Source organism: Symphalangus syndactylus, chromosome 15 (genome assembly GCF_028878055.3).
Source record: "Symphalangus syndactylus isolate Jambi chromosome 15, NHGRI_mSymSyn1-v2.1_pri, whole genome shotgun sequence".
Classification (NCBI taxonomy): Eukaryota; Metazoa; Chordata; class Mammalia; order Primates; family Hylobatidae; genus Symphalangus; species Symphalangus syndactylus.
In genome coordinates, this window is record NC_072437.2 from 65,320,650 (window position 1) to 65,333,465 (window position 12,816).

Genomic DNA, 12,816 nt, shown 5'->3' on the forward strand with positions numbered 1-12,816 from the left:
ATTTTAAAGAAATTAAAATTAAAATTTTTTTTGTATCTCTAAGTGATCCCAAGACCAAGACGTGGTACCTTATGAACAAAATGAATAAGGTGACCCTATTTCTTTATAATTCCACTTTCCACCAAACCATACCTTATGAAGAGCAGCCCTGTCATAATTCCAGCATCTATACTATGGTCATAGCTTCCAGGATCTAGTAATACAATTTTCTTTCCAGCCTTGAGTTAATTAGTGCTATTTTAAAAATGACAGACACAAGAAATGAACAAACATAAGAAAAAATTTAAAACAACAGTAAAAATAAATTTAGAAGGATTTTTTTTGGAACTTAAGCCAAATCTTCTCAGATATACTAACTGAAGAAAAACATATAAAACTTTAAATACAGCATAGTCCTTTTTTAGTTTATCTACCAAACACATCTACCAGTGCAGGATTGAGGTTAAGTATTTTTTTCTAAAAAGCATTTACAAATTTTAAACATTTGTTTTAAATATTCCACCATTCAGTTAAATATATTAAATGAACCAAGATTTGTGGAACTGCAGGTCTCTTAGTTAAAGATATGACACCCTGCAATTTTATTCAAATTATTGACTTACTCTTTGAATGATCTTAAGACTGCCACTATCCTCTATAAAACCATTTGCATCTGGGAAATCTAGGCAAATGATATTTTCGCTTCTAATTGTGACCATTTGTTAGTGTTTTCCAAAGTACTTTATAATGTAAAATTTCATTTATTATTATAAGAAGACAGACCCATAAGTAAATTTTAAATATAATTCTTCACCCCAATGGGAGATTTAAAAGACTCAGAGATTAAATTGTCTGATGTCACACAAATAATGGTACTAGCTTTTAATTTGGATCCATGTCACCAATATTTGTTGTATTTAAAGGATAAATTTTATTTAACTGTAATATTGTATTTCATTGTTTGGAAACGAAAGCAAATTGTGGGAGAGAACTATGTTCCAGTGACTAGATGAATGAGCCCTGGTAGGAAAGAAGAATTAGTCTATGGTAGGCACTCCGTAATAAATTTGAATAAGCAATTGAGTATATATATATATCCACTTATAATCCATGAATAACCAGAAATTCTCTTGAGTGATGCCATCTATTATGTTAACTTCCTGATTGTTTTAGCCTTATCCAAACCTAGATGCCTGTTACACACGCAAATTTATTTTTTACAAATTTTAGTTGGTATTCCAACCACTAGCAGCACTGCAACTGGATCCAAGAATTCTTAAAAATATAAAGAATTCCAGTGCTCAATTGAGCTGTGCAAGTGTTACGGACTTTATATTTGGTTGATTGGTTGTTATGAACTCTATATTTGGTTGGTTGGTTGTCAAATTATTGGCTCTTCTTTTTTTTCCTTGCAATTTCATGTTCAATAAAATTACTTTAATGGCTTTGGTATAACTCAGATGATGTTGGAGTGTCTAGAGGTGGTATTATAAATGACCACCTCTCACTTCTACTGTTTATTGCTAACTGAAGTCTTTCATTCATCACTTGTATTAATTAAGATCATAATTGCCAGGTTTTAAAACTTTTTCATCTGATAAAGGTATAACAATTTTTTCTTCATGTTTTTAGAGAGGAAACATTGGTTGTACTTTAGTATATATTTTCAGTTTATTTTATTTTTTAATAAAAAGCTGAAATCAAAAACTTAGATTAACTTATTGATAATGTGTGCATTTGTTGTTGGCATTGTTGTTTGTTTCCTATAAATAGATAATAGATATCCTGATGAATTTTTAAAGTTTATACTAAAATGTGGATTTCTGTCTGGGGAATTTATATTGCCACTACCCTCCACAGTTTCCTTCTTTCTCTCTATCTTTAACTAATTCTTTCTTCCCTTTTTCCTGTGTTCACCCTTCTTTTTGTATATCTCAGTACTGGAACTTCTGCTCAAAATTGTCTGTCAGCTAAGGATTTTTCTTCTTTGTTACCTAGAATTATTATTATATATACTGTATCTTAATAGATTTATCCTATCAAATATTCAAATTATTCTGTATGTATATAGAGTATGAAATGTCTATCATATTTTTCATATTTGGTGAATTAAGAAAAATAAAATTATAAAATTATTGAACATGTTCAAATTAGTTTCTTATTAAAAATGAACAACCAAAATGTGAAAATGAATGAATAAGAGAAAATAAAATACATATTTAATACCAGTTAATTACCCCCAGCGAGCAAACCCATCATAAAATTAATAGCATTGTGTTTGGGGCTTTTAGTTTTAGGTAATTCATGAGAGAAATTTCCGTTTTATAGAATAACGTTTTATCTTCTATCAGATCTTTGTTCCTTAGAATAGCTCTTGTCCTTGAAATAAATGTTCTAAGACCCCCATTGGATGCATGAAACCACAGATGGTAAAGAACCTGATTGCCATCAATCAGAACACTTTTCTGTTCATATCTTCCATTCCCAAATTTACTGCCTTTTCCTTCTTAACTAAGCACTTGTCACACATTGTGGCTGTAACTTTTGCAGTTTGAGGTGTGACAGCAAAACCAACATAATTTTTTCCTCCTTCTCAATTTTACAAATAGAATATTTATTTTTACCCTACATCTTAGCAAAAAGTACAACCTTTTTTCTTTTTTTATTAAGTTGAGAACTTTCACTTTCAACTTTATGTACTTTAAGCACCTTATGGCCTCTCTTTGGCATAGCCAAATTTCTGGCATCATTGTTCTCGCACTTTGGAGCTATTGTGAAGTGAAATGGAACTACTTGAATGCAAGCACTGTGATACTGCCACAGTTGATCTGATAATCGAGATGGCTAAGTGACTCATGGGCAAGTAGCATATATACCATGGATGCATTGGACAAAGGAAGGATTCACATCCCAGGGTATGAGATTTCATCACGCTACTCAGAATGGTGCCCAATTTAAAACTTATACAGTTTACTTCTGGAATTTTCCATTTAATATTTTCACACCATATTTGACTGTGGGTGACTGAAACTGAGGAAAGCAAAAACGTGCTGAAGGGGTCTTCTGTACTTACATTTCACAGCATTACACCAGTTAACTGGATGAGGATATTTATGAAATAAGGAATCTTCTCCTTTAGTTTGAATGATTGAAGATGAAAAAATTTCATCTATTCTCGTGCCTTTTTAACATTTAATTATGTCTGTAATGATAGAGACTTTTGGGCTTATATCATTTAGAGGCTTTTCACTTATTTGCAGCTAGAATACTATAAACTTAAATAGGAGATGTGATTGCTGTAGTTTTAGTAAAGTGCCTACGGTTTAGGTGGTATCATTAGTAATGGCCTTTGCATGCATTTGTTCATTGCTTCATAAGATCAAAAATAGTGTGTCCATGATTATTTATTCTTTCTCCATAATATGGATTAAATAGATTAGCGAGTGCTCCAGAAATACGTTTATTACAGAATTATTACAAAAATGACCAGGCGTCACATTTTCAAATTCAATTGTTCTCCATTACTTGGAAATTAATTTACTTTCTATTTATAGTAAGCACACACTTGCTTTTGCTTTTGTGTTTGATTGTGTGTGTGTTTTAATCATTAGGAAGTGTACAGGGCTGAAAGCAATCATATTTGCTTTCAGTGGTTAATCAACCTCTGAAAATTTTTAAAGATTTGATGTTTTATTCTCCTCACCCATTACACATTTGATTATGCACATTTTCTTTGGCTTTCCATTCAGTCCAGGCTCATCTTGTATAAATCCTGCCCTGGGCCCAGAATCAGCAATTTTGCCAAGCAGCACTGGTTCCTTTTAATGAAGAATGTTAGTCAAAACCAAGAACTAAGAGCCACTTCTGCTGATTTCTTTTATTCATTCTCAGCTATCACAGCAAGAAAATAGCTTATACACATCTGTGTATAAGCTAACACATGTATATACTCATGTCTATAAACATTTCTACATGTAGACATATGTATCTATATTAACATAATTTTTTTATGTCTTCAACTTTAATATATTGCCACATGGATCATTTTAAATTTCTTGTCGTGCTAAGCTGTAAATTTCCACACCATTGGTAAGAAACAAGCTTCCCATCATCTGTCACATCCATTTATTGTTTTCAATTCCATACATATTTTAAGTATTTCATACTGATATATATTATATATATATAATATATTTCAGAATTGTTTACCCACACTCCCATAGGAAACAATTTTATCAACTATAGTACAGTGTTTATGTGCAGTTCCTTTTGTATTTTATCTTATAGGTCTCACTCATTTTCAAGTTACTTAGGTCAGCAGCTTTTTCTCCCACTCCATCACTAAGGTTTTTTCATACATTTGCAATACAGTTAGATTCTGTTGTTACAGTCTGCATTCCTTCTTTGGATCTCTAGGTCTCCTAAATGATTTTTTAAAATTTGCACACATTATTGTTTATTTTCTGTGATGTAAAGTTTTAGGGCTATTGTCAAATACACAGTGCCAGGTATCCACAATTATAGGACCATATACACTATTTTTACTGCCTTAAAAATCCTTATACCTCTTAATCAATCCTACTCTCATCCTCATAATCCCTGATAACTACCAATCTTTTACCTGTATATAAATTTGCTTTTTCCACAATATCATGTAATTGAAATAAAAAAGTATGCAAGATTTTCAGACTAGCTTCTATCCCTTAGTGATATGGTTTGACTGTGTCCCCATCCAAATCTCATCTTGAATTGTAGCTCCCATAATTCCCACATGTTGTGGGAGAGACCCAGTGGGAGATAATTAAATCTTGGTGATGGTTTCCCCCATACTCTTCTCGTGGCCGTAAAGAAGTCTCATGAGATCTGATGTTTTTATAAGAGATTTCGCCCTTTGCTTGGCTCTCTCATTCTCACTTGTCTGCTGCCAGGTAAGATGTGACTTTCACCTTCCACCATGATTGTGAGGCCTCCCCAGCCACGTGGAACTGTGTGTCCATTAAACGTCTTTTATAAATTACCCAGTTTCACGTATATCATTATCATCAGTGTGAAAACATACAGTAATACAGTAAATTGGTATCAGGAGTGGGGTGCTACTGTAAAGATACCCAAAAATGTGAAAGTGACTTTGGAACTGGGTAACAGGCAGAGGTAGGAAGAGTTTGGAGGGATCTGAAGATAACAGGATAATGTGGAAAAGTTTGGAACTTCCTAGAGACTTATGAAATTGCTTTGACCAAAATGCTGATAATGATATGGACAATGAAGTCCAGGCTGAGGTGATTTCAGATGGAGATGAGGAACTTGTTGCAGATTGAAGTAAAGTTGACTCTTGCTATGTTTTAGCAAAGAGAATGGCAGCATTTTGCCCCTGCCTCAGAGATTTGTGAAACTTTGAACTTGAAGGAGATGATTTCGGGCATATGATGGAAGAAATGTCTAACCAGCAAAGCATTGAAGAGGTGAGTTGGGTGTTGCTAAAAACATTCAGTTTTAAAAGGGAAATGGAGCACAAAAGTTTAGAAAATTTTCAGCCTGACAATACAATAGAAAAGAAAAAAACCATTTTCTAAGGAGAAATTCAAGCTGGCTGCAGAAATTTGCACAAGCAACAAGGAGCCAAATGTTAATCACCAATACAATGGGGAAAATGTCTGCAGGGTGTGTCAAAGACTTTTCTGGCAGCTCCTCCCATGACAGGCCTGGAGGCCTAGGAGAAAAAAAATGGCTTCATGGGCTGGGCCCAGAGCCCCGCTGCTCTGTAGAGTGGCTGCTTGGTGCTCTGTATCCCAGCTGCTTCAGCCATGGCTAAAAGAGGTAAGGTACAGCTTGGACCATGGCTTCAGAGGGTGCAATCCTCAAGCCTTAGTAGCTTCTATGCACAGCAGTCAAGAACTGAGTTTTGGGAACCTCCATCTAGATTTCAGAAGATGTATGGAAAAGCCTGGATGTCCAGGCAAAATTTTGCTGCAGGGACAGGACTATCATGGAGAACCTCTGCTAGGGCAGTGCTGAAGGGAAATGTAAGGTTGAAGCCCCCACACAGAGTCCCCACTGGGGCACTGCCTAGTGGAGCTGTGAGAAGAAGGCCCCCATCTTCCAGACCCCAGAATGGTAAATCCACCTATAACTTGCACTGTGTGCCTGGAAAAGCCACAGACAATGCAAGCCTGAAAGGAGCCAGGAGGGCAGCCTGCAAAGCCACAGAGGCAGAGCTGCCCAAGACCATGGGAACCCACATCTTGCCTGGATGTGACACACAGAGTCAAAGGAGATTATTTTGGTGCATTAACATTTTACTGCCCCATTGAATTTCAGACGTGCATGGGGCTTTTAGTCCCTTCATTTTGACCAATTTCTCCTATTTGGAATGGGTGTATTTATCCAACCAATGCCAGTACCTCATTGTATCTTGGAAGTAACTAACTTGTTTTTGATTTCACAGGGTTGTAGGTGGAATGGAATTGCCTTGTCTCAGATGAGACTTTGGATTGTGGACTTTTGAGTTTATGGTGAAATGAATTAAGACTTTGGGGGACTGTTAGGAAGGCATGATTGATTTCAAAATGTGAGGACATGAGATTTGGGAGGAGTCAGGGGCAAAATGATATGGTTTGGCTATGTCCCTACCCAAATCTCATCTTGAATGGTAGCTCTCATAAATCTCACGTGTTGTGGGAGGGACTCAGTGGGAGATAATTGCATCATGGGGGTGGTTTCTCACGTACTGTTCTCATAGTAGTGATAAGTCTTATGAGATCTGATGTTTTCTACGGGGTTTCCCCTTTTGCTTGGGTCTCTCATTCTCTCGTATCTTGCTGCCACATAAGATATGCCTTTTGCCTTCTGCCATGATTGTGTGCCTTCCTCAGCCACGTGGAACTGTGGAGTCCATTAAACCTTTTTTTCTTTATAAATTACCCAGTCTTGGTTGTGTCTTTATCAGCAGTGTGAAAACAGACTAATACACTTAGCAATGTACATTTTCATTTCCTTTATATTTATCAAGCCATAAAAAATAGAAAGGAAACGTAAATTACTTATTTCAATCACTGAATGACATTTCATTGAATAGATATTCTGGAGTCTGATTATTTGTTCACCTATTGTAGACTTTAGTTACTTGCAGTTTTTTGGGATTATGAATAAAGCTTCTATAAGCATTTATGTGCAGGTTTTGTCTGAACGTAAGTTTTGAAGTTAATTTGTCTAATATCTATGAGCACAATTATAGGATCTTATGGTAAGACTATATTTAGCTTTGTAAGAAACTGCCAAATTGTCTTCCAAGATGACTGTATCATTTGCATTCTTATCAGTAATGAAAGAGATTTCCTATTGCTTTGATTTATTCCCAGAATTTGGTATTATCAGATTTTTGGGTTACAGCCATCATAATAGATATGTAGTGCTATCTTATTATTGCAGTTTTAATATGCAATTCCATCATGGCACATGATGTGTAGTAGTTTCATATACTTGTTTGCCATCTGTATATATTAATTTGTGAAGTGTCTGATTAGATGTTTTGTCTATTTCTCAATTGGATTATTTATTTTTATTATTGAGTTATAAAAGCATTTTGTATATTTTTATACAAATCCTTTATATGTGTTTGCAATTTTTTTCTACCAGGGTGTGACTAGCCTCTTAATTGTCATTACAGTGTCAATCACAGAGCAGAATATTTCAACTTCAACTTCACATCATCTCTTTTTCTTTCATAGACTGTGACTTCAGTTTTGTATTTAACATCACATCAGCTAAACAAAAATCACATATTTTTTGCCTAAGTTTTCTTCTGGGAGTTTTATAGTGTTGTGTTTTACAATTAGTTCTATGATGTACTTTGGACTATTGTTTCTGAAAGGTATGAGATCTTTCATCTATCCCTAGGTTTACTTTTTGGCAGGTGATGTCTGATTTTTCCTGACCATTTGGTAAAATGACATTCATTTCTCCATTGGATTGCCCTTGCTCCTTTGCCAATGATCAGTTCACTACATTTGTGTGATTCTAGTTAAGGGCTTGCTTCCATTAATCTATGTGTCTATTCCTTGCATCAAAACCATAGTATCTCGAATACAATAGATTTACAGTAATTCTAGAAATCAGGTAGTGTCAGTTCTACAGCTTTGCTTTTTTTTTTTTTTTTTTTTTTTGGTTTATTGTGGATTATTCTGGGGCTCCTGTCTTTTCATGTAAACATTTGAACCAGTTTGTCAATATGCACAGGATAACTCACTTGGATTTCTACTGGAACTGGAATTATATTAAATCTGTAAATCAATTGAAAAATAATTCTCAATATTGTGGTGCCAGATGCCGCGGTTGAGGTGGACGGAAGGGACCTGCTGCAGGGAGATGAGGCCGCTGCAGGGCAGTGACTGCAGCTCCAGAGCTCCGGGAGTGGCTCTGCGCAAGTACTTCTGCCCCAGAAAGGACAAATATGAATACCCAGACAACAGTCTCATCTGTCTTTGTGCTGTATGCGGGTCGAGGCAACAGGAAAACACTGTGGGGCATCGAGCTGTGGTGGGTGCAAGGGCTTCTTCAGATGCAGCATATGCAAGAGTCATGTTTATTCCTGCAGGTTCCGTCGGCAATGTTTTGTTGACAAGGCCAAAAAGAATCAATGTAGATACTGTCGATTAAGAAAGTGTTTTAGAGCATGAATGAAAAAAGAAGTTGTGCATAATGAATGCAATAGAACAAGCACCAGAAGAAGCGCATGTGATGGCAGCAATATCCCCTCCATTAACACACCGGCACAAGCTGAAGTTCTGTCTTGCCAGACCTCAGTCTCAAGCTTTGGGGCAAGTACTGATATACATGTTTAAAAAAAAAAAAAAATGAAAGTGTTGGTGATATCTATGAATTTCTGAAACAGCTGCTCTTAGTCTTGGTGGAATGGGCTAAATATATTCCTGCCTTCTGTCAGTTACCATTGGATGATAAGGTGGCACTGTTGAGATCTCATGCAGGGGAACACTTAACTGCCTGGAGCTATAAAGAGATCCACGATGTATAAAGATATTTTGCTTTTGGGAAACAACTATATTATTCATTGCAACAGCTGTGAATTTGAGATTAGCTGTGTAATCAGTCGGGTTCTAGATGAGCTGGTTCAACCATTTCAAGAAAGCCAAAAGGCAATTGTATTTTTTGGCCCAGATGTGAAAGGACTACACTTAAATGGGCTACATAGATCCAATAAACATTAAGAACATGCAATTCCAAGGGCTGATGGGTTTGGAGAACTCCATCAACGATCCACACGCGTGTGGCTCCCTGGGGGAGGTTTGGAGAGTTGTTTCTGCTGCTGCCCACATTGCTGCGCATCATTTGGCAAATGATTGAGCAAATACAGTTCGTTTAAAAAATTTTGCCGATGACTTAAAGTAGCCACCTACTTCAGGAAATGTTAAATGGGGCTTCCAATAATAGTAGTCATCTCCATCATCCAATACATCCACATTTATCTCAAGATCCATTAACTGGGCAAACTGTACTTTTAGGTCCCATGTACATACTGGTTCTGATACAGACCACATTTGAACTCCTGAAACTCCACTCCCTTCCCCACCACAAGGCTCTGCACAAGAAGATTACAGAACAGCTACAAATCAAGCTTCAGTCATTTCACCAGCCTTTCTTCAAACAAAAACAATTGTGAAAATGTGTTTATTTCTGAATAGCACTGCATAAATGTGAAAAGCTGTTTGTCTTGAAACATCTCAAGATAATACTTTTGGCAAACTCCGATCCAAGGCTTCTTCATCGAACTGTTATAAGACAGTATCCTATGTTCATTCTGTTTGTTGTCGCTACTGTGTGAAACTTTCACATGAAACCAATGTATATTTGAGTTTGAATATGTTTATATAGTGTATTTGTTCCATCTGCCCTTGCATTCTGCCTGAATCTGTTAAGCCTAATAACATCTTTGATTTGTTTCCTTAATATTGATTGAAATGCGTAAGTAATTGCTTTATTGTGATGTGATGCAGAACAAAATGTACTTTTTAAACCTCAAATAGTGGATCAGAAATCTCAGTTTAATATAAACTGAAGGTTTTTTTTTTAAATAAATTACGAACTTGTTGATTAGAAAAATAAAGCAATTGCTGTAGAATAAGGTATACCTTTTTGAAGAATCTCCTATGGGTGCTCTGTGGCAAAGAAGCATCTCTTTGGTCTGCAGTTAAATATGCCTATCCTAAGTTTAGGAAATTATAAAAAGCCATTCCAAGAAAGAATGTATATTTTTTGAAATGTGACTGTCTTTGAAGATTTATGTTAAGCTAAGACATGTTAGTTAAGATACAGGCTAAACAGTAACAAAGAAACTCCTAAAAGATTGACTCCAATTAGACAGACATTTATTTCTTTCTCCTGAAACAATCTAGAAATAATTCTCCATTGACTAGAAATCAGCACATGCCTGCAGCTGGGTCTCAGGGTGGCCAGGAGAATCATCTATAGGTGCAATTTCTGTGTCAGCCAAAGCCATGACACTCCAAGAAAGCTGATCCTGGGGACAAATTAGCTATCTACCACCAATGTGCCTTATTTAGTCCTTACCACAACACTTTAGGAGAGAGAGTATTATCTCTCTTTTATAAATAAAATAAACTGAAATTGAGGGTTTAAGAACATAACCGAAGTTCATAAATGTAAATCTAGGTCCGGTTGACTTTACTGATTATAAATTTTTTTTGTGGAATAAAAAATGCAAACTTCTTACAGTGTGTTTTTTAAATATATGCAATTGAGTGGTTATTGGATATTATCTATCATGTTGCCTATAATATATTTACATGTAAGCAATGAGTGCAAAATTGTTGCAGTTTTAATAAGAAACAACTTTTGTAGTTTTAACTAGAGTTTCTTCTAAAAAAAATTAAAGAAAATAAAATATTCACCAAGTAGATTTGATGAAAACAAAAACAGATTCAAATAATTGACTTAGAAGACTTTTTGAAATCCAGCAGCTGAGGGATGTACCATTGTCTAATTCCAGACTGAGGAATATACTTCATTGAAGCCTTAAAACTACTTGATACCATCTCCAAGCTAGAGCTTATTTTAAAACAAATTAATCATGGGCTACCTCATGAGTCAGTGGTTCCTCTCTGCTTGATAAGAGGGAAAACTGGCTGTGTAATTATTAATATCAATGATATATTTTAGAAAAACTATTCCAAGTTGTAAAAGATTGAATTAAATAATCTTTCTCAAGGTCTTTAAGCAGTACTAAGATTATGATGTCATAAATCCCACTTACCCTACAAGTAAAAAGATTATATTAATGTTAACTTATTGGCTGCTGAGGTAAAATTAAACTCAACATAGAAAAATGGTTACTTAAAAGCTATAATTGGTTTAATGAAACCAGTAAAATTTCTCTAAGACCTGCTACCCTTGTGAAACCATAAAAGATATCATTGTTTGATGGGGGTTAAATCTTATTTTTTGAAAACTTACTGTAGTCTGCTTCACGAATAATAATTTTTTTTATTTATATGCATACAAATATCCTTTTGCAGGTTTTTGTTAAGTTTGCCGGGCTTTCTCTTAGAAGATATAAAAAATGTCGTCTTGTTCCATGCAGACTGCTATAACAAAATACCATAACTTAGGAAGCTTATGAACAACCAAAATTTATTTCTTATTGTTGTCAAAGCTGGGAAGTCCAAGATCAAGGAATTAGAGGAATTGGCAAATTTGATCTCCAACTCATACCTGCCATTTTCTAGCTTTGCCCTGATACATGCAAGAAACAAGGCAGCTTTGCTGGGGTGTCTATTATGAAGACACTAATCCTCATGACTTAATCACTTCCCAAAGGCCCCTAATCACCTTCCAAAGACCTCCTAATAGCATCACCCCGAGGAATAGATTTCAACATATGAAATTTAAAAAAACACAAACATTCAGAACATAGCAAATAACTTTAAAATACAAAACATAAAGTTGATTTTTAATGAAACCTCTAATTTATCCATATATGTTTAGCATACAGCTATGTTTTAGAAATTTTTAGTAATGATTTGGCTTCAATAACTATAATTAGGAAATTTGTAATATAATATTTTGTATACTGAACTGTCAAAAATGCTGGACAAAAAAGAACTAATTTTTTGACATATTTTCAAAATATTGATAAGGAAATTTATTCCTTTTATGTAGCATACAACTGTTTTCAGGTAATATGAATGAATAACATGTTGTGAAATAATGATTCATTTTATAAATGTAAAATTATTTTTATAATTTTGTTGTTGAATATCAAAAATTAGATTTTTAAATGTTAAATAATAGTGAGATTAAGGTATTTCTAAATTGTGATGCCATATTGCTTCACTGAACTTTGTAAATAAAAACAGAAAAAAATTAAAAATAATAATTTTCTTCTTATAGTTAATATTTTTATCTATAAACATAAGAATTAATATCTATTTAGATGCTTTTTGGTTTATTTTATGATTCTAAAATATTCTACATATATATTCTTTACCTATTTTGTTGAAGACATACCTACAATTTTTTGTGCTGTTGTATTGGTATACCATGATATACCATGGTAATGATAATACAAGTCTAAAATTGCTATATTAATTTCAGATAGAGTAAACCTCAGAACAAAAAAAATTATGAGGGATGCAGAGGGAAATTACTAAATGATAAAGGAGTCAAGTCAATGATCTGCAGTGTGGCGTGATATTTTAAGGACATAATATTTTAACCTATATTTTCTTGGAGGCTACCTTTTCCAGTTTAAACTATTACAGATTGTATTCTGGAACACTAACATAGTATATGAAGATTACCAAA

The 12,816-nt window shown here is 34.5% G+C and overlaps 1 pseudogene; it reads left to right on the forward strand.

Annotated features, from left to right (window-relative positions):
* The first annotated feature begins 5,402 nt into the window (after positions 1–5,402).
* On the forward strand, positions 5,403–9,655 carry LOC129463744 (hepatocyte nuclear factor 4-gamma-like; annotated as a pseudogene).
* Positions 9,656–12,816: the final 3,161 nt, after the last annotated feature.